The sequence below is a fragment of the Salvia miltiorrhiza genome, chromosome 2, assembly GCF_028751815.1.
Source record: "Salvia miltiorrhiza cultivar Shanhuang (shh) chromosome 2, IMPLAD_Smil_shh, whole genome shotgun sequence".
NCBI classification, from domain to species: Eukaryota; Viridiplantae; Streptophyta; class Magnoliopsida; order Lamiales; family Lamiaceae; genus Salvia; species Salvia miltiorrhiza.
The window spans coordinates 51,524,796-51,546,503 of record NC_080388.1 but is presented as its reverse complement, the minus strand read 5'-3'; the positions used below and the strand labels follow the sequence as shown (position 1 = coordinate 51,546,503).

Below are 21,708 nucleotides of genomic sequence, written 5' to 3'. Positions count from 1 at the left end.
GGGGGGTCTCACTGGAGCGCGCCCCTATATATATATATATATATATATATATATATATATAGGAAATGGTTCCAATAAAAATAGTCATATATTGTGAAAGTGAGAATTGATATGAATAAGCTAATATATTGTGTTAAATAAGCTACTGGTAATGAGTGAATAACCATTCAAATATGGGATCGAATCCTAGAGGAGGCGGAAATTTCATCAATTAATTAAATTGCGACTATTCAACATTATATAATGTCTTATTCATTATTCTCATTTCTCACGAAAATAGTCGTTCTCATCATAATCTAACCATATGTATTGATGAGGATGGTATTATAGTCCACCATACTCCATACACATTGAAGTAGGCCATGTTGGTCCCAAGCGAGAAACTACATATTCTTTATAAGAAATGAGAAATAAAATTAGACTCAATCGCATACGCTTTGACAAACTTTTCTAATGGGTCACCACTCCTAGTAATGCTTTAAGTCAAACACGGTTAACCTTGAAGTTTCTTTTGAGTAGTCACCAATATAGAATATGTGTATTATTGATATAACTAGCACTATTAATTCATTTAAATTCTTCTTCAATATATAATATCAATCATGAATTTTAGATCGTTAAAAATAAAATTTTGGTCTTTAAAAATAAAAAAAATAGCAAAAAATACTACCAAAACTAATATTTATAATGAACAAATTTTCGATCGTTAAACTAACACGAATTTTCGGTTGTTAATTTTTAGAATGACCATGCAAATAACTACTGATCAAATCGGTTGTTAAGCGTGTTAACGACCATTTTTTCAGTTTTGAAGACCAAATTTTTCATTGTTAAAGCTACATTTTCTGGCAGTGTTACAACTTTAATCGAAAATCAGGACCACATGTACAGTAATTTTATGTCTCCCTCTATAAATTGAAAAAAAAAAAAAAACTGAACAACTAGTTGTAGTTCTAGGAAATATATACTCTTTATAAGATATGAGAAATCTATAACAAAATCTTGGTGATGAGGAGAAAAATATGCATTCCTTGAAGACCAGAAGATTAAGGCATAAATTCAACGATAACAACATTGTTAGCAGCCGAACATCCCCGTTTTAGCCCTGCGGCCTTCAGCCTTGTTTCAGCCCTGTTTCAGCTCTGCAGCCCTGCAGGCCCAATGCTTAAGCCTTGATTTTTCGGGATTTGGATCTATTTTGAAGAACTATCAAATTCTAGATAAAGAAGGAGATTATCATGGAAAAGAGGATAAATATGAAGAATTATAATTCTATTATAAGCTAAATAGAGTTCTATTATTCCTACTAGAATACTTAGGGGGGTGTATTCGTTGTGGATTTCCACAGACTTTACAAAGTCCATTGAATTTAAATTCCATGGAATTCACATAGATGCCAGACGACTTTCAAAGAATTCGTGGTTGGATTTCACCCCGATTTTTACTGATTTTTGAAGATTTTACGGGATAATTTTGGAATTGAATTCCATGAAACCAGCGCCCGCGGAGAACCAGCGCCCGCTAGAAGAGACCCAGCGCCCGCGGAGTCCCAGCACCCGCAGGAAACCCAGCGACCGCTGAGTTCCAGCGAGCGCTGGAAACATCAAATATGAGTAAGTTACCCCTCCAACTTCATGTTTAAATCACTGATTGTGTTCATTTACCTCCAAGTGAGCAAGTTGTCAGGCTTCATGAATTATGCATAAAAAGGTGAACTTACATATCGCAAAACTAGCCGATATAACAGCATAAAATCAAGAGAAGGAAGAAATACCTGGACCATATATACCAGAAGGAATTTGCAGCAGTTTCTTGACAGGCTCTTTCCGCAGGCAATCCATCCACTCTCCATCAACTGCTTCCCACAGTCTATTCTGTTTACACTCCATCAAATTCACACACAAGAAACATACTTGAAGCAAACAAATTTGCCAACTTTAATTTAATTTAACAAGCAGTAAATTTACCTTGAAGAAATTGACGACGTGAGCGTCTAAGAAGAATCGGTAACGGGCAAGGAAGCCTATTATGCCATGGATCCACTCCAGAGTTTCTGTTGTCGTCTTGCACGAGTATTTGCGCCCGCCGGTGCCAGTGCCGGTGCCGCTGCCGCCTCCTCCAGCCATGCCGCAACGCCGTCACCCAGCGGCAGCTATTTTTGCTGAGAATTTCTGATTTCCACAACGCTAAACACAACTACTGTTCTAATTGAATATTTTTTAAGCCCAACAGAATACAAATCTAGTTACCGCTGGGAACCCAGCGCTCGCGCACACCCAGCGCTCGCTGGACACTCTCAACGATTGCCGAGTTCTAGCGCTCGCTGGCTTCTTGGCCGCGGGCGCTGGAACTGTCACAGCCCACAATCCCTAAGGATGGCTTAGCCGGGGTTATGACTCGGGAAGGGGATTAAGAAGCGGGGAAAGAAAGGGGCATTTATTTAATAATCAAACATTTTACTAAAAGAGACATTTATTTATATAACACTAGGATCATAACTGATCACTTGGGCAATTACAAGACGTTCGTTCGGGAAAGTCCGTCAAAGTGGATTACCCAACAAAAGAGTATCATACTTGAAATAAAACATTAGCATAATCAGAGTATCTTGCAGCGGACATACGTGTGAGTTATACATATGAAGATGTATACTCAAGGTTACATTACTGTTCTATGTCAAAAGGTACATCCGCTCAACTCCACTCCATTCCATCACCCGCTCAACCTGCACATTAGGGAAAATAACATGCAGGGCTGAGTAAAAATACTCAGTGAACATATGCCGGAAACATAACAATTTATATCATTTATTGTACTGCCAACAGTAACACACAGGGTTTTACTTGAAGGACCCGTGCTTACTAAACATTTTCTTTCATTTCATAAAGTTGGATGCGCATCCCATTTTCAGTCTATATGATCCATATCTGTTCCTTTAACGCGCCGGGAAGGAGGCCTCCTTCCACGGACGCCAAGACCGGTCGCAAGTGACACACAGTCTCCATGAGTGTACACGTTAACCCTTACTAGCAAACCTTCGTCTAGCGTAGGGTCCGAATTCGATTTCCTTTAATAGTTGGCGAACCAACACAGATAGGATACATACATAAAACATAAACATTTTTGGCAGACAATCATTTCATAAACATTTCCTTTCCTTTCATAAGAACCATTCATCTTTTAATCATTTCCATAAACATTTCATTTCATAAGAACCATTCACCATTTGAAATAATACAGTCATATCATGTCATTCATTTCATTTCGTATAAGAGGCCTGTATGCAGGGGATCTCTATATACGTGTTTTAAGAAAGCCCACCTTATTCGTTCCCACAACGGGCGTAGTGTTACTTCCCTCTTTAGCTATCACTTCCCGTCTGGACCTTTATTGACGAAGAATCGATAAGTTCGAGAAGAAGTCGTGAATGAAAGGAAAATAGGTCTCTAAACTAAACTATCTCCTTTAATGATTTTAGGGTTCTAGCATCCATATTAATCTTGTCTCATCAAAACCTTAAACTCAAAACATTTATCACATAACTAACATTTAGGTTCGAAACTATTTATTCGAACATCAACATGCGCATCAATCATAACTCGTTCTACTCACGCCATCAAGTCAAATATCCCGTCATTTAAAAATAAATCATATGATATCACATAGACAAATTATATCATCATAGATCATGCTTTCTCATACTTAAAACAATTTAATCCTTTTCAAATAATCCATATTAATAAGCCATTTGAAAAGAATTCATTAAATAAGAGTTTAACTCAAAATATTTTATTTTAAAAGTCCATTAAAAAAAATAATCAAATAAAAGACCCTATTTATTTAATTAATTTAAAGGTTAATATATAATTAAATTAATCAAGCTCAATTTAAATTAATAATTAAGAGCTCAAATAATTTAAATGGATATAAGCCCAAATTAATTAGATAAACTAAGTCCATCATATTTTTCTTTGAATAAGGCCCAAACAATTAAATTAAAAGATCCATCAGATTTTATTTGTAAATGGCTGAGCCCAATCAACAATTAAATCTCAGCCCAAAACAAAATTGAGGTCCAAGCCCACTTCTCATGCTAACCCTAAATAAACACACACTAAAACACACACACTCAGCCACAACTTCACAAACACACACACTCCACAGACGCACCCTCTCTCTCTCTCTCTATCGGTGCTCTGCCGCCGCCGCCCCGACGGCGGTGCCCGCCGGACGGAGGCCGGCGTCGGCCCCTCTCCTCTCTCCCTGAACTCATTCCCCCTCTCTTCTCCTCTATCTCTCTCGCTCTCTCGGCCGCTGGACCCAGGCGCAGCAGACGCCACCACCGCGGTGCGCCGCCATCGCCGGGCCGCCGCCTGCTCCCTCATTCTCGCGGCAGATCCGCCGCGACCTGAAGACCACGGCGCCGCCGCTCATCTCGCCATCTCCCTTTCTCCCTCGTTCTCACCTTCTCTCTAATTCTCACTGACTCACACACACACACGCACGCAGACACGGCGTAAGCCGCGCCGCCGCGTCGTCCTCCCCTTCGCCGGTGGATAGACGGCCTGGAGCCGCCGCCTCCATCGTCCGTTGAATTTAAAGGTAAGCCCTAATTCCCTATTCTCCTTTTCTTTTTTTTTCCTTCCCTCATCTTTTTCCCTTTTCTAAATTAAAAACTGAAATCCCTCTCTCTCCTTTTCCCCTGTGGCAGAACGAAACCACGGCTCCGCCGCCTTCCGTCGACCATCGGCAGCCACCGCGGCTGCCGTCCCCTGACCTCGACTCATACACACAGCAGGGGTTCAAGCCTCAAAACAGTCACACACAGCATATAGGATTTATCACAATTTCAAATACTGTAAATTTCAGTTCATATGTAACCTATCTTGTAACTGTAAATTTGTGAATTTGTTACTCATTTTCTACATATATCAAAGCATTTGTAATCCTTTGTTAATGAACGTATGATGGTGTGGTGGTGCTGAGGTATAAGTAATTGTTTGCTTTGGTGGTTCTCAGCAAAACTTGAACGAAATACAGCAGCTCAAAATAAAGGAGCTCAGTTTAGGAAGAACACCTTAATTGATAGTGTAAATTGTTGTCTCTTCAGTGGCTGTGCGAAATTGGGGCTGCATATGTGAGAAATGGTGAAGTGGTGGGGTTGGCTTTAAAGAAGAAATGAGATTGGTGGATGAAAAATGGCCGTGTATCCTTAAGCTTACTTAACTGTCACGACCGCACTTGCTAAGGATAGCAAATTCGGGGAAACCGCGACTAAGGGAGGGGATTTAGGAGCGGGAGTTAGAAAGGGGCATATTCGGTTTCTTGATGACTCGATTTGTATAAGGAAATCAATCGAAATATCTAGATATCAATGAAGGCCACAAGGGGACCGTACATAATATTATTCAAAGGGGTACTCAACGAGTTTGAGTACATTATTAAATAGTACATATTGTTTTGACAGATAACATAATGTCTTAGTAAAATCAGTGTTTGACATAATATCTTAACATAATCAGTGTTCGCAGCGGAATAATAATTTGAATATATGTATGAAGACATATACTCTACTCTGAGGTACTCATCCTAGATTGACAGAAGCTCCGCTTGCACACTACATCCTCGATCACAGCTCAACCTGCACATTTAAAAATACATGCAGGGCTAAGTACAAAAGTACTTAGTGGACACTTGCCGAAATTTACATACATGCATAATATTTTATTGTCAAGCCTTTCAACAGTAGTAAGATACGAGGGTTTTCCTTTAAAGACTCGTATTTACCAAACATAATATCATTTCTTTCATCAATAACCCGCGCAGGTATTTTATATCATTAATCACCATATCAGTAACTCGTGCCGAGAGGGAGGCCTCCCTCTACGGACACTATGATCGGCCAACCCGCTAGATGACTCACGATCACAAGGTGTACACTAATTCCGAAGGGATTTGCGGTCCCATCCAGAATCCGAATTCGATTAACATCAGATAGGCAATTAATAATAAAACATAAAGCATTTAGGCATTGACAATATCATTTAAATTCATAAGCATAAAGTCTTAACAATTCTAATATATAATTTTAGTTTATACGTAGAAAGCCTACCTGAATAGCAGACTCACAGTTTAGCTCTAACTCTGGTGCTTGACCTTTAATCCGAGAAAATAAAATAAGATTCTAATTCTCGAAAAATCTCAATAAATGAGGATGCGTGAAATGATTATGCATGACTCATATTCCTTTAATTAAATTATGAGATGTTAATCCTATTTAAGGAATTAAAGCTCGTCTTATGAGGTCGGATTATTAATCTTTAATAATCTACTCATCTTAAAATAATCTAATTTACTTACTAATTAATGATTAGTAAGTCTTAAAAATTTATCACTAATTAAAATAATTAGGATTAAATAATGGGGCCTAAATTAATAAATCTCATTGGGCTTAACTAATAAATTTCATTGGACTTAATCAATTAAATCGTAGGAGCCCAAGTAATATAAATAATGTGAACTAGAAAGAATTAATCTTAGTCCAATAGACACTTTAATCGGCCCAAACCCGGCTCAAATCCGGCTCCCTTTTCTTTCAAAATCAATCACTAACACACTCTTTTTTAATTAATCAACAAATCACTCCACTACCTCTTCCTTTATCAAAATTAAACGCCACTCAACATCATCTCTCTCAATCTTTTATTAAAGCAAGATTATTCCTATCTCTCACAATGTCACGACCGCACTTGCTAAGGATAGCAAATTCGGGAAAACCGCGACTAAGGGAGGGAATTTAGGAGCGGGATTTAGAAAGGGGCATATTCGGTTTCTTGATGACTTGACTTGTATAAAGAAATCAATCGAAATATCTAGATATCAATGAAGGCCACAAGGGGACCGTACATAATATTATTCAAAGGGGTACTCAACGAGTTTGAGTACATTATTAAATAGTACATATTGTTTTGACAGATAACATAATGTCTTAGTAAAATCAGTGTTTGCAGCGGAATAATAATTTGAATATATGTATGAAGACATATACTCTACTCTGAGGTACTCATCCTAGATTGACAGAAGCTCCGCTTGCACACTACATCCTCGATCACAGCTCAACCTGCACATTTATAAATACATGCAGGGCTAAGTACAGGAGTACTTAGTGGACACTTGCCGAAATTTACATACATGCATAATATTTTATTGTCAAGCCTTTCAATAGTAGTAAGATACGAGGGTTTTCCTTTAAAGACTCGTATTTACCAAACATAATATCATTTCTTTCATCAATAACCCGCACAGGTATTTTATATCATTAATTACCATATCAGTAACTCGTGCCGAGAGGGAGGCCTCCCTCTACGGACACTATGATCGGCCAACCCGCTAGATGACTCACGATCACAAAGTGTACACTAATTCTGAAGGGATTTGCGGTCCCATCCAGAATCCGAATTCGATTAACATCAGATAGGCAATTAATAATAAAACATAAAGCATTTAGGCATTGACAATATCATTTAAATTCATAAGCATAAAGTCTTAACAATTCTAATATATAATTTTAGTTTATACATAGAAAGCCTACCTGAATAGCAGACTCACGGTTTAGCTCTAACTCTGGTGCTTGACCTTTAATCCGAGAAAATAAAATAAGATTCTAATTCTCGAAAAATCTCAATAAATGAGGATGCGTGAAATGATTATGCATGACTCATATTCCTTTAATTAAATTATGAGATGCTAATCCTATTTAAGGAATTAAAGCTCGTCTTATGAGGTCGGATTATTAATCTTTAATAATCTACTCATTTTAAAATAATCTAATTCACTTACTAATTAATAATTAGTAAGTCTTAAAATTTTCTCTAATTAACTTAATAAAATAATTATGACGACCCAATTAAAAATAAAATAATCAAGGCCCAAAAGGAATTTAATTTGAGCCCAAATGAATAAATTCAAAGCCCAATGCATTAATAATATTAGGCCCAACATCAATTAAATTCTAAAGCCCAACAAATGAGGCCCAAGATAATAAAATCATGAAGCCCAATAAGTGAGCCCATCATCACCCTTAAAATAATTAGTAAATTTTAATATTAATCTTATCTCGTCAAAACCTTAGACTCAAAACATTATCACATACTATCATTTAGGTTCGAAACTATTTATTCGAACATCAACATGCGCATTAATCTTAACTCGTTCTATTTATGCCATCAAGTCAAATATTCCGTCATTTAAAAACAAATCCTATAATATTACATAGATAAATTATATCATCATAGATCATGCTTTCTTATTTTTTTTTTTTAAAATCGTTTAATCATTTTCAAATAATCCATATTAATAAGTCATTTGAAAAGAATTAATTTAAATGAGAGTTTAACTCGAAATATTTCATTTTATAATCCATTTATAAATACTTGAAATAAAGAACTCCATTTAAATAATTAATTTAAAGGTCAATATATAATTAAATTAATCAAGCTCAATTTAAATTAATTATTAAGAGCTCAAATAATTTAAATAGATATAAGCCCAAATTAATTAGATAAATTAAGTCTATCATGTTTTTCTTTGAATAAGGCCCAAACAATTTAATTAAAATAGGTCCAAATCCTTTAATTAAAAGAAGCCATCAGATTTTATTTGTAAAGGGCCGAGCCCAAACATTTAAATCGAAGCCCATCTGTTAATTAAATAAGGGCCCAAACAATTTAATTAAAATCGACCCAAGTCTCGGCCCAAACAATTAATAAAATCGGCCCAAGAGGGAGCCCAATATTTTCGGCCCAAACCCGGCTCAAACCCGGCCCAAACCCGGCTGAAACCCTAACCTAAATATACACACACAATAAAACACACTCAACACACACACATCAAATGCGCCTCTCTCTCTATCTCTATCTCTCGACTCTCTCTCTCCCTACTCTCTCTGCTCTCTCTCTTTACTCTCTCTGCTCTCTCTCTTCGTTCGGCTGAGGGCGGCGCCGCCTCCGGCGCGCCGCCTCGCCGTCGCCTCCTCCCCTCCTCTCCTTCGGCCACCGCGACCAGCCACCAGGTGTCGCCACCCTCGACTCCCTCGCTCCCTCGGCCGCTGGAACCAGGCGCAGCAGCGCAAGCACGCCGCCGCTCCGTCGCCTCCGCCTCTCCTCCATGGCAGATCCGCCGCCGCCGTTCAACGCCACGACCACCCCTTGTTCTCCCTCTAACCTCAAGAAACGAACACTGTTCATCATCTCTCTCTCTTGCTCGATCCAGCCGTCGCCGCCACGGATTTCGCCGGAGGAGCAGCGGCGATAGGCCGCGCCACCCTCGGCTCTCTCGCCTCTCTCTCTGGATCGACGGGTAGCCTAAGGTAAGCCCTAATTTCTTCCTTTTCTATTTTCCCCCTTTTTTTCCATTTTCTAAATTAAAAATCTGAAATACTCATCTCTTTTTTTTCTTTTTGGCAGATCGGAGACCACCTCGGCTCCGTCGCCGACCGTCGACCGCCGGCAGCCACCGCGGCTGCCGTCCCCTCTGATTTCGACTCACACACACAGTAGGTTCAAGCCACAATTTAGTTCACAAAATAGCATAGGATTTTGAGCAGAAATCAAATACTGTAAATGCTTATTGAAATCTGAAATTCTTTTCTTGAAACTGAACTAGTCTATAAATTTCAGTTCATATGTGCATATGTAAACATGTTGTGAAATATCTGAACAGCCGTATGAATTGGTATGAATTGGTGGTTCCCTGAGGGTGATGATACCTTGAGTAGGTGGATAATAGTCTCTGCAGATATTGTATATCACAAAAATTAGAAATCAATTTGGGAAGAGAATGGAAAGATGCAGAAATTTCTTTGTTGCATTACCTTAAAATTGGCTGTGAAATTGGGCTGCAGTAGTTGAAAATGGTGGTGTGAGAATGGTGAAAATGGCTGTGGTTTTAAAGAAAAATGGGGGTGGTTTGGATGGATGAGGATTGTGGAATTTTTTTCAACTTACAGGTATGAATACCTTCAGCCTGCATGTATGACTGAAGAATTTCTTCAGCATGCGCTCAAAATTCTTCAGCATGCTTAGGATTCAGCATGCTTAGGATTATACATGTAATAAAATATCTAAGAGATTAATATATTAATTATATGGTTCCAAACTCATTTAAATACATTAAGACATATAAGCCTAATTCTTATTGAAGCATAAAATCCATTTGAGCTTGCTTCTAACATAAATTAAATTACTCATGGGCTTAAGTAAACAATCGATAAAAGATTCATATTTAACACTTCAGTGTTAAATTCTCCACAATAAATTAATGGACTCAAAATATATTTTGAGTGCATCATCTATTGAAAATAAATCATCACATATATAAATTATCAAATTCATATAAGTTCGTATTTTATTAATGGATGCTGAACTCTAATTACCATAATACATCCTTAAATCAGTAATTAAAAGTATATAATCCTTAATAAAAAGTCGGGTCATTACATACTATCCCCCTTAAAAGAAATTTCGTCCCGAAATTTGCATACCTATGTGAAAAGTTCTGGGTATTTTTCTTTCATCTGGTCCTCAAGTTCCCACGTTGCTTCTTCCGGTCCATGGTGTCTCCACAGTATTTTGACTGACGCGATCGATTTATTCCTTAACTCTTGCACCTTTCGGTCCAAAATGGCTTCAGGTTTTTCCTCGTACGTCAAGTCTGGGTTAAGAATCATTTCATCTTGGTGAATCACGTGTTTGGGGTCAAACACGTACCGTCTCAGCTGTGACACGTGAAACACATTGTGGACGTTTCCAAAGCTAGGTGGCAGTGCCAACCTATACGCTACGGGACCTATTCTTTCAAGGATCTCATAAGGTCCTACAAAACGGGGTCTCAACTTACCCTTAACACCGAATCTAACGATCCCTTTCGAGGGTGATATTTTAAGGAAAACCTTGTCTCCAATCTGAAATTGTAGTTCAGTTCGTCGGGTATCAGCATAAGACTTCTGTCTGTCCTGAGCCTCTTTAATTCTTGCTCTAATCTGGCGGATGGTCTCGATCATCTCGCTTACTGCATCTGGCCCAAGGATTTTTCTTTCACCCACTTCATCCCAGTAAAGTGGTGATCTACACTTCCTTCCATACAGCGCCTCATAAGGTGCCATATCAATGGTTGCCTGGTAACTATTGTTGTAGGCGAATTCGATTAACGGCAGCACTGATTCCCAACTTCCTCCTCGGTCTAGCACCACTGTCCTCAACATATCTTCAAGGGTCTGAATTGTCCTTTCTGATTGTCCATCTGTTTGAGGGTGAAAGGCGGTGCTAAAGTTTAATCTCGTTCCCAACTCTTTCTGTAAACTGATCCAAAATCTAGAAGTAAATTTTGAATCTCTATCTGAAGTAATGGATATTGGTATTCCATGTAGCCGTACAATCTCACGAATGTACAGTTGGGCTAGTTTCTCCGATCCATGGGTAATTGGAATCGGTATAAAATGAGCGCTCTTTGTGAGACGGTCTACTATTACCCAAATAGCTGTGTTGCCCCTATTTGTCTTGGGTAAACCCGTCACGAAATCCATCGCTATGTGCTCCCACTTCCATTCTGGGATTTCCAATGGCTGTAATTTCCCATATGGTCGTTGATGTAAAGCTTTCACTTGCTGGCATGCAAGGCAACGCTCTACAAACGAGGCTATATCTCGTTTCATCCCGTCCCACCAAAACTTCTGTTTTAGATCTTGGTACATTTTGGTACTTCCGGGATGAGCGGTATAGGGCGTGTCATGAGCTTCACTCATGATCTCGTTTCTCAGTTCCTCGTTATGGGGAACACACAATCTTCCTTCAAAAAGAACTGCGTTATCCGTTGCCTCTTGGTAGCCTCCTGGCGTGCCTGTTCGGATCTTGAGACGAACTTTTTCCAAGCTCTCATCCGCTCTCTGGGCACTGACGATCCTTTCTCTGAGGTCTGGGACGGCTACTAGAGTTGCAATAATTGCTCTTGTCGTTGCCGGTGGCTGAACCACTTCTATCTTCAATTTGTCAAAATCCCTTACAAGCGTGTCCTCTTGAGTGAGAAGAAGTCCTAACTCGGATTGAGTTTTACGACTTAAAGCATCAGCTACTACATTAGCTTTTCCCGGGTGGTAGTTGATACCGCAGTCGTAATCCTTTACGAGTTCGAGCCATCTCCTCTGTCTCATATTCAAGTCTTTCTGCTCGAAAAAATACTTAAGGCTTTTGTGATCAGTGAAGATTTCACATCTAACTCCGTATAGATGGTGTCTCCAAATTTTCAAAGCATGCACAATTGCTGCTAGTTCCAGATCATGAGTGGGGTAGTTCAATTCATGTGGCCTTAGTTGTCGCGAGGCGTAGGCAATGACCTTTCCTTCTTGCATCAACACACAACCTAGCCCATTTTTGGACGCGTCCGTGAAGATCACGTATTCTTTATCGGCTGCTGGAACTGCTAGCACTGGTGCAGTTGTCAATTTCTTCTTCAGCTCTTGGAAGCTGGCTTCACACTCCTCGTTCCACTTATACTTGATTCCTTTGCGAAGTAATTGCGTCATTGGTCTCGCTATTTTAGAGAATCCTTCGATGAATCTCCGGTAGTATCCTGCCAAACCTAAGAAACTCCGGATTTCATTAGGTGTGGTTGGTGATTTCCACTCGCGCACTGCTTGCACCTTGGCGGGGTCCACCTTGATTCCATCTGCTGATACGATGTGCCCTAGAAACATTACTTCTTTCAACCAAAATTCGCACTTGCTGAATTTGGCGAACAACTTCTCCGTCTTTAATGTCTCCAGGATGATTCTTAAATGATTTTCATGTTCTTGGTCATTCTTAGAATAGATGAGGATATCATCTATAAATACTAAGACAAATTTGTCTAAGTATGGATGGAAAACTCGATTCATGAGGTCCATGAATACTGCCGGTGCATTGGTTAGACCAAATGGCATGACAACGAATTCATAGTGACCATATCTTGTGCGGAAAGCGGTCTTAGATATATCCTCTGGTCTGATCTTCAGTTGATGATACCCAGACCTTAAATCTATTTTTGAGAATACACTGGCTCCTTTGAGTTGATCGAACAAATCATCTATCCTTGGGAGAGGGTATTTGTTTTTAAGCGTCAATTTGTTCAACTCTCGATAATCAATGCACATCCTCATGGTTTCATCTTTCTTCTTGACAAAGAGTACAGGCGCTCCCCAAGGCGAGACACTGGGTCTGATGAAACCCAAGTCCAAGAGTTCCTGTAGTTGCACCTTTAATTCTTGTAGTTCCTTTGGGGCCATCCTGTACGGTGCCTTTGATACTGGGGCAGATCCAGGTTCTAGATCAATGGTGAAATCTAGTTGCCTGTCTGGAGGTAGTCCTGGCAATATTTCAGGAAAAACTTCTGGAAAGTCTCGTACTATTGCCACATCTTCCACCTTCTTGTCTTCACTAGCTTCCCCGTTTAGGTAGACGAGATAAGCTGTGCTTCCTTCCTTCATCATCTCTTTTCTGGCTTGTAATGCGGATATCACTGGTACTCTTTTCTTCATACCTATGCCGTGAAATTCCGTCGGTTCCTTTCCAGGTGGTCGAATAGAAATTTTTCGTTCACTACAAAGGATGGTGGCGTGATTCTCAGCTAGCCAGTCCATTCCTAAGATTATATCTACATCCCACATGAGCAGAATATTAAGATTGTTCGCTACCATCTAAAGTTCTCCTATTTCAAATTCTACGTTCGAGCAAACATGTGTGGTGGTAGATCTTCCTCCTGAGGGTGTAGTGATTCTTAAGGCACACTTAGCTCGTTCTGATTCGATTTCTAAGGTATCTACGCAAGGGGCAGATATAAAAGAATGCGAGGCACCAGTATCGAACAGAATCATTATGGAAAAACCTTTAAGCTTGCCCATACCTGCCAGGTTTCCTTGGTTTTTCTCGGGCTGGTTTTGGGTGAGAGCAAAGGCTCTCGCCTGCTGCGGCAATGGTTGTTGCCGCCTCTGTTGTTGTTGGCGCTGTTGGTGCTTGTGTTGGTATTGCTGCTGGTATGGCTGTTGTTGGCGGGGCTGGTATTGGTATTGCTGCTGGTATGGCTGTTGTTGGCGGGGCTGGTGTTGCCCTTGAACTGCTTGCAGGGGCTGGGCATAAGTGGCCCTGATTGCCGCGCCCTGCTGTTTGTTGGGGCATTGTGAGGAGTAGTGGCCCTTCTGGCCACACGTGTAGCAACTGTTAGTTCCAGCCTTACAGACACCACGATGTGGTTTGTGGCATTTTGGACAAAGGGGAACTTCATTTTGTCTTTGGCTGCCTCCAGCTGGGGCAGGACCCTGTTGCTTCCCTTGTCCTTGTTGCTGATATTGTCCAAACGGCGCATTTCCTTGCCATGGCCTCTTGTTAGTCTGGTTTTCATTTCCTCTATGGTCGTTCCAGTTGCGCTTCCCTTTAAAGTTCTGAGGGCGTGCAGGTGGGTTGGCTGGCGCTGGGGTCTGTGATGGAGCCAACCTTTCTACTGGCATCGCAGCTTCGATGTCCAGTGCCCTGTTCAAAGACTCAGTGTATGAGAGTCCACCATGACTAGCTAGAGTCATCCGAATCTCGTGCCTCAGACCAGCACAAAATTTCTCCGCCATTTTCTCATCAGTATCCACCTGTTGTGGAGCATAACGCGATAGATCGCAGAACTCTCTGTCATACTCGGTCACCGTCTTCTTCCCTTGTTTCAGGCTATAAAACTCAGCCTCCTTCTTCTTTCTGTAGCTCTTGGGAATATACTTATCATATAATCCCGTCTTAAAGTCTTCCCAAGTGTATGCTGCCCATTGTTCGGGAGTCAGAGTCTTTCGGCGGGCTTCCCACCAAAAGTCAGCCGATCCGGCTAGTTGGAAAGACATACACGAGAGTCGCTCCTCTTCCGTGCAGTGTAGGAAAGTGAAGATACGCTCCAAGGCGCGTATCCAAGCTTCGGCCTCGGCTGGGTCGCCTGTCCCAGTAAATGTGGGCGGATTCTGTCGAAGAAACAGTTCTTCAGTCCTTCTAGCAGGGGGTGGAGGGGGTGGGGTAGGTTCCCTGTCGTTTCGCCGCCCTTCAGGTATTTCATCGCGATTTCCATCATTGTTAACGTTTCTCCTAGGGGGGCGACCTCGTTTAGGCGGCATTCTGCAAATTACAAACACCCTTTTTAATACATTCTATACAGGAATCTCTAAGGCAATTAATAAAGAACTGTTTGTTAAATTTAACTTATCATAACTCCAAAACTAATATATTAACAGGAACCGTTGCATACACAAGTCACATTATTCAAAGTTACTACATTCTTAACTGACTCGTGAAAAATAAAACCCGTAGAGAAACATAAAACATACACGGGATCGTCGTAGAAAACCCATGCTAGGGTCATTTATATCTCATGGAAAATTGTCTCATCGAGGGCTTTTACATTGTCAACCCAAAATGTAAGTAAAGTCTATCCAGTACTCCCTATGATGTACCGGCTTACTAGTTAAGCAATCACAAAAGGGTTTTTTTTTATTCACGGAACGTCCTAGAGACCAACATTTCCGTACTAATGCTAGCTAGAAAAAAAATAAAAACATAGTCATTGGAACGAATTATCGTTTCCGGAGTACATCCACAAGCTAAAACTATCAAATTTGTGAACTCTGAGTCGCGGTACGACTGTTCCTCGGTGACGCCAGGGGGTCCTCTTCTGGATCCTCCTCGGGGTCCTCCTCCTCATCTTTGCCCGGCTCCCAGCTGGGCAACGGAGTCTCTCCCTGGCCCTCGCCTGTCTCCTGCATGATCTGGGCTGAGCGGAAGATATCGTCCACAATTTCACGGATCGGATCGTCTCTGGTGCTGATCCTGGCCGTGGCACGAGGCTTGATTGGAGCTGGAGTTGGCACGGGCTCGGGATGAGTACTCCTCATCGTACCATACTGTGCTGTATCGTCATTCTCCTACATAGGGTATTTGCCCCTATCTAGAAACTCCCTCATGTTGGCCATGACCCTGTCGACATCTGCCATGGCAGCCTCAAACCTTGCGTCTATCGTAGGTATCAGTGGTGGTGGAGGAGTAGTAGCTCGGATCGCTGAGTCAGGAGGCGATGGGAAATCTCTACGAGCCCGTGGACGAGAAGGGCCTGCCTCGTCATCGTGCCTACCACGACGCCCTAGAACTGAGGCTCGTGGTGGAGGATCTCGGGGCAAGGCCAGCGAGGGCTCGGGAGCAGTAGTGGGTGCTTCCGCTGGCAAAGGCGTCCCCACCTGTACGTAGTCTCCCGGAAGGATGTAGGGCCCTAGAGGGGCGCGGCCCCACAAGGTGAAACAGATCTGAAGCTCCGCAATAAAGCTAGGGAAATCTCCCATGAGGTCGTGGTAATCTTCTCGGCGAAAGATATAGTGGGCAGAGATCTGCCTAGCCCATCCCTGCCACCCGGAAGGTAACAGTAAGATCAACCTCTGGATACCGTCATACCCTGATACTCCATGTGCACTCGCCTCGACCCAGTGTCTGTGAAAACCTGCGAGGAACTGTCCGAGGTTATCCCCGTGACATGGAGCATAGGTGCGGTAGGACCGCTCGACCTCCTCTGGATTAGCCCATGGGGGTAGTGGTCGTCGTCGGGTGAAAACAGTTCTCGCCATCTAACAAAGGAAATTCTATCGTCAAAAGTAGCACACGACAAGTAACTTAAGGCGATAAGGTTCTAAATATCTAAAATCGGAAAACAAGTTTGGTTCAATAACCATAACGTGCAAAAACACCTCATCATCTAAATCTAGCATTTACACAAGCCATACAGGTTCTTAATACTTAATCACAGATTATCAATTCGACTATCATATAGTTCTAGTGTCGTTGTTTACCGAACTTAGGGCTTGTTATGTGATGATGATATTTTCTTAAATCTAGCAACGAGCACTAAAAGTTTCAACAAAATAAGTTCAAAAGGCCAAGTTAATTCGAGATCTCATCGTAGAAAAACACTCGAATTTTTAAGCTATGCCCATGCCATCAACGTACTATTGGCGTTCGTTACGCTGCTCAATCTTCATGCTCGTGGTTTCATCATGCGACCCTTCGTGTGATTCTTCTTTCTCTATTTCGACCGTCCTTGTCGATGTCATCGTAACATGAAGAAAAAGTTAAGGCATCTCCCTAAGTTCTCTTCTATGTTCCGTCGTGAGAGTGAGCATATATAACTTAACAGTTCTAAGTTCTTGTGATTCATACCATAGTCATACTTATTCATGCTTTATACATTTCAAGAAATTAACTTAATTAAAACTTGAAAGTACTTACCATAACCTCCGTTGAGCGTGACGAGATGTAGTGCCAAGCTTTTGTCAACTAGTTCAAAGTGTATTTATTTACTTAATCTAGACTCAACTTAGAAGGAATGAGTAGTACTCAGAGCAAAAGAAATGCTCTGATACCATTCTGTCACGACCGCACTTGCTAAGGATAGCAAATTCGGGAAAACCGCGACTAAGGGAGGGAATTTAGGAGCGGGATTTAGAAAGGGGCATATTCGGTTTCTTGATGACTTGACTTGTATAAAGAAATCAATCGAAATATCTAGATATCAATGAAGGCCACAAGGGGACCGTACATAATATTATTCAAAGGGGTACTCAACGAGTTTGAGTACATTATTAAATAGTACATATTGTTTTGACAGATAACATAATGTCTTAGTAAAATCAGTGTTTGCAGCGGAATAATAATTTGAATATATGTATGAAGACATATACTCTACTCTGAGGTACTCATCCTAGATTGACAGAAGCTCCGCTTGCACACTACATCCTCGATCACAGCTCAACCTGCACATTTATAAATACATGCAGGGCTAAGTACAGGAGTACTTAGTGGACACTTGCCGAAATTTACATACATGCATAATATTTTATTGTCAAGCCTTTCAATAGTAGTAAGATACGAGGGTTTTCCTTTAAAGACTCGTATTTACCAAACATAATATCATTTCTTTCATCAATAACCCGCACATGTATTTTATATCATTAATTACCATATCAGTAACTCGTGCCGAGAGGGAGGCCTCCCTCTACGGACACTATGATCGGCCAACCTGCTAGATGACTCACGATCACAAAGTGTACACTAATTCTGAAGGGATTTGCGGTCCCATCCAGAATCCGAATTCGATTAACATCAGATAGGCAATTAATAATAAAACATAAAGCATTTAGGCATTGACAATATCATTTAAATTCATAAGCATAAAGTCTTAACAATTCTAATATATAATTTTAGTTTATACATAGAAAGCCTACCTGAATAGCAGACTCACGGTTTAGCTCTAACTCTGGTGCTTGACCTTTAATCCGAGAAAATAAAATAAGATTCTAATTCTCGAAAAATCTCAATAAATGAGGATGCGTGAAATGATTATGCATGACTCATATTCCTTTAATTAAATTATGAGATGCTAATCCTATTTAAGGAATTAAAGCTCGTCTTATGAGGTCGGATTATTAATCTTTAATAATCTACTCATTTTAAAATAATCTAATTCACTTACTAATTAATAATTAGTAAGTCTTAAAATTTTCTCTAATTAACTTAATAAAATAATTATGACGACCCAATTAAAAATAAAATAATCAAGGCCCAAAAGGAATTTAATTTGAGCCCAAATGAATAAATTCAAAGCCCAATGCATTAATAATATTAGGCCCAACATCAATTAAATTCTAAAGCCCAACAAATGAGGCCCAAGATAATAAAATCATGAAGCCCAATAAGTGAGCCCATCATCACCCTTAAAATAATTAGTAAATTTTAATATTAATCTTATCTCGTCAAAACCTTAGACTCAAAACATTATCACATACTATCATTTAGGTTCGAAACTATTTATTCGAACATCAACATGCGCATTAATCTTAACTCGTTCTATTTATGCCATCAAGTCAAATATTCCGTCATTTAAAAACAAATCCTATAATATTACATAGATAAATTATATCATCATAGATCATGCTTTCTTATTTTTTTTTTTAAAATCGTTTAATCATTTTCAAATAATCCATATTAATAAGTCATTTGAAAAGAATTAATTTAAATGAGAGTTTAACTCGAAATATTTCATTTTATAATCCATTTATAAATACTTGAAATAAAGAACTCCATTTAAATAATTAATTTAAAGGTCAATATATAATTAAATTAATCAAGCTCAATTTAAATTAATTATTAAGAGCTCAAATAATTTAAATAGATATAAGCCCAAATTAATTAGATAAATTAAGTCTATCATGTTTTTCTTTGAATAAGGCCCAAACAATTTAATTAAAATAGGTCCAAATCCTTTAATTAAAAGAAGCCATCAGATTTTATTTGTAAAGGGCCGAGCCCAAACATTTAAATCGAAGCCCATCTGTTAATTAAATAAGGGCCCAAACAATTTAATTAAAATCGACCCAAGTCTCGGCCCAAACAATTAATAAAATCGGCCCAAGAGGGAGCCCAATATTTTCGGCCCAAACCCGGCTCAAACCCGGCCCAAACCCGGCTGAAACCCTAACCTAAATATACACACACAATAAAACACACTCAACACACACACATCAAATGCGCCTCTCTCTCTATCTCTATCTCTCGACTCTCTCTCTCCCTACTCTCTCTGCTCTCTCTCTTTACTCTCTCTGCTCTCTCTCTTCGTTCGGCTGAGGGCGGCGCCGCCTCCGGCGCGCCGCCTCGCCGTCGCCTCCTCCCCTCCTCTCCTTCGGCCACCGCGACCAGCCACCAGGTGTCGCCACCCTCGACTCCCTCGCTCCCTCGGCCGCTGGAACCAGGCGCAGCAGCGCAAGCACGCCGCCGCTCCGTCGCCTCCGTTCAACGCCACGGCCACCCCTTGTTCTCCCTCTAACCTCAAGAAACGAACACTGTTCATCATCTCTCTCTCTTGCTCGATCCAGCCGTCGCCGCCACGGATTTCGCCGGAGGAGCAGCGGCGATAGGCCGCGCCACCCTCGGCTCTCTCGCCTCTCTCTCTGGATCGACGGGTAGCCTAAGGTAAGCCCTAATTTCTTCCTTTTCTATTTTCCCCCTTTTTTTCCATTTTCTAAATTAAAAATCTGAAATACTCATCTCTTTTTTTTCTTTTTGGCAGATCGGAGACCACCTCGGCTCCGTCGCCGACCGTCGACCGCCGGCAGCCACCGCGGCTGCCGTCCCCTCTGATTTCGACTCACACACACAGTAGGTTCAAGCCACAATTTAGTTCACAAAATAGCATAGGATTTTGAGCAGAAATCAAATACTGTAAATGCTTATTGAAATCTGAAATTCTTTTCTTGAAACTGAACTAGTCTATAAATTTCAGTTCATATGTGCATATGTAAACATGTTGTGAAATATCTGAACAGCCGTATGAATTGGTATGAATTGGTGGTTCCCTGAGGGTGATGATACCTTGAGTAGGTGGATAATAGTCTCTGCAGATATTGTATATCACAAAAATTAGAAATCAATTTGGGAAGAGAATGGAAAGATGCAGAAATTTCTTTGTTGCATTACCTTAAAATTGGCTGTGAAATTGGGCTGCAGTAGTTGAAAATGGTGGTGTGAGAATGGTGAAAATGGCTGTGGTTTTAAAGAAAAATGGGGTGGTTTGGATGGATGAGGATTGTGGAATTTTTTTCAACTTACAGGTATGAATACCTTCAGCCTGCATGTATGACTGAAGAATTTCTTCAGCATGCGCTCAAAATTCTTCAGCATGCTTAGGATTCAGCATGCTTAGGATTATACATGTAATAAAATATCTAAGAGATTAATATATTAATTATATGGTTCCAAACTCATTTAAATACATTAAGACATATAAGCCTAATTCTTATTGAAGCATAAAATCCATTTGAGCTTGCTTCTAACATAAATTAAATTACTCATGGGCTTAAGTAAACAATCGATAAAAGATTCATATTTAACACTTCAGTGTTAAATTCTCCACAATAAATTAATGGACTCAAAATATATTTTGAGTGCATCATCTATTGAAAATAAATCATCACATATATAAATTATCAAATTCATATAAGTTCGTATTTTATTAATGGATGCTGAACTCTAATTACCATAATACATCCTTAAATCAGTAATTAAAAGTATATAATCCTTAATAAAAAGTCGGGTCATTACACACAATTCAATAAAACCGAATCTCTCTCCTTTTTTTCTTAAAAGCAGAACCCACATCCCTCTCATTCTCACAATTTAGAAAAATGCTGCTCACATCTCTCTCTCTTCTCACAATTTAGAAAAAAAAACTGCTCATCATCTCTCTCTCAATTATCAAGAAACGAACACTGTTCATCATCTCTCTCTCTCGCTCGATCCAGCCATCTCCTTCCCGCGTCCTGGCCGTTCCGGTCGCCAGCGAGGCCGGCGTGAGGCAGGTGCGACCACGCCGCCTGTTCCCTCTTCTCCTCTATCTCTCTCTCTCATCCTCACACGCTCGCCGCCTCCCATCTGCCCTCTCTTTCCATCACGTTTCCGGCAGCGGACGAGCGCTTGCTGCTGCTGCTCCGTTCTCGCAGTGGCTAGCGGCGCTTGGCCTTCGGCAGCGCCACCCCGTGCGACGGCGTCTCGCATCGCTTCGGCTCACGCCGCCTCGCCTCCTACCAGCCAACAGCCGTCCGCCTTGGGCCTCCGCCTG

General features: G+C 40.5%; 2 long non-coding RNA genes across 2 annotated transcripts; both read left to right on the top strand.

Moving 5' to 3' along the window:
• The first annotated feature begins 8,895 nt into the window (after nt 1-8,895).
• LOC131010086 (uncharacterized) lies at nt 8,896-9,689 on the top strand. Its single transcript, XR_009096476.1, has 2 exons — nt 8,896-9,367; nt 9,465-9,689. It is a non-coding gene; the product is annotated as an uncharacterized LOC131010086 (long non-coding RNA).
• A 10,191-nt stretch (nt 9,690-19,880) lies between these two features.
• On the top strand, nt 19,881-20,385 carry LOC131010085 (uncharacterized). Its single transcript, XR_009096475.1, has 2 exons — nt 19,881-20,063; nt 20,161-20,385. It is a non-coding gene; the product is annotated as an uncharacterized LOC131010085 (long non-coding RNA).
• Nucleotides 20,386-21,708: the final 1,323 nt, after the last annotated feature.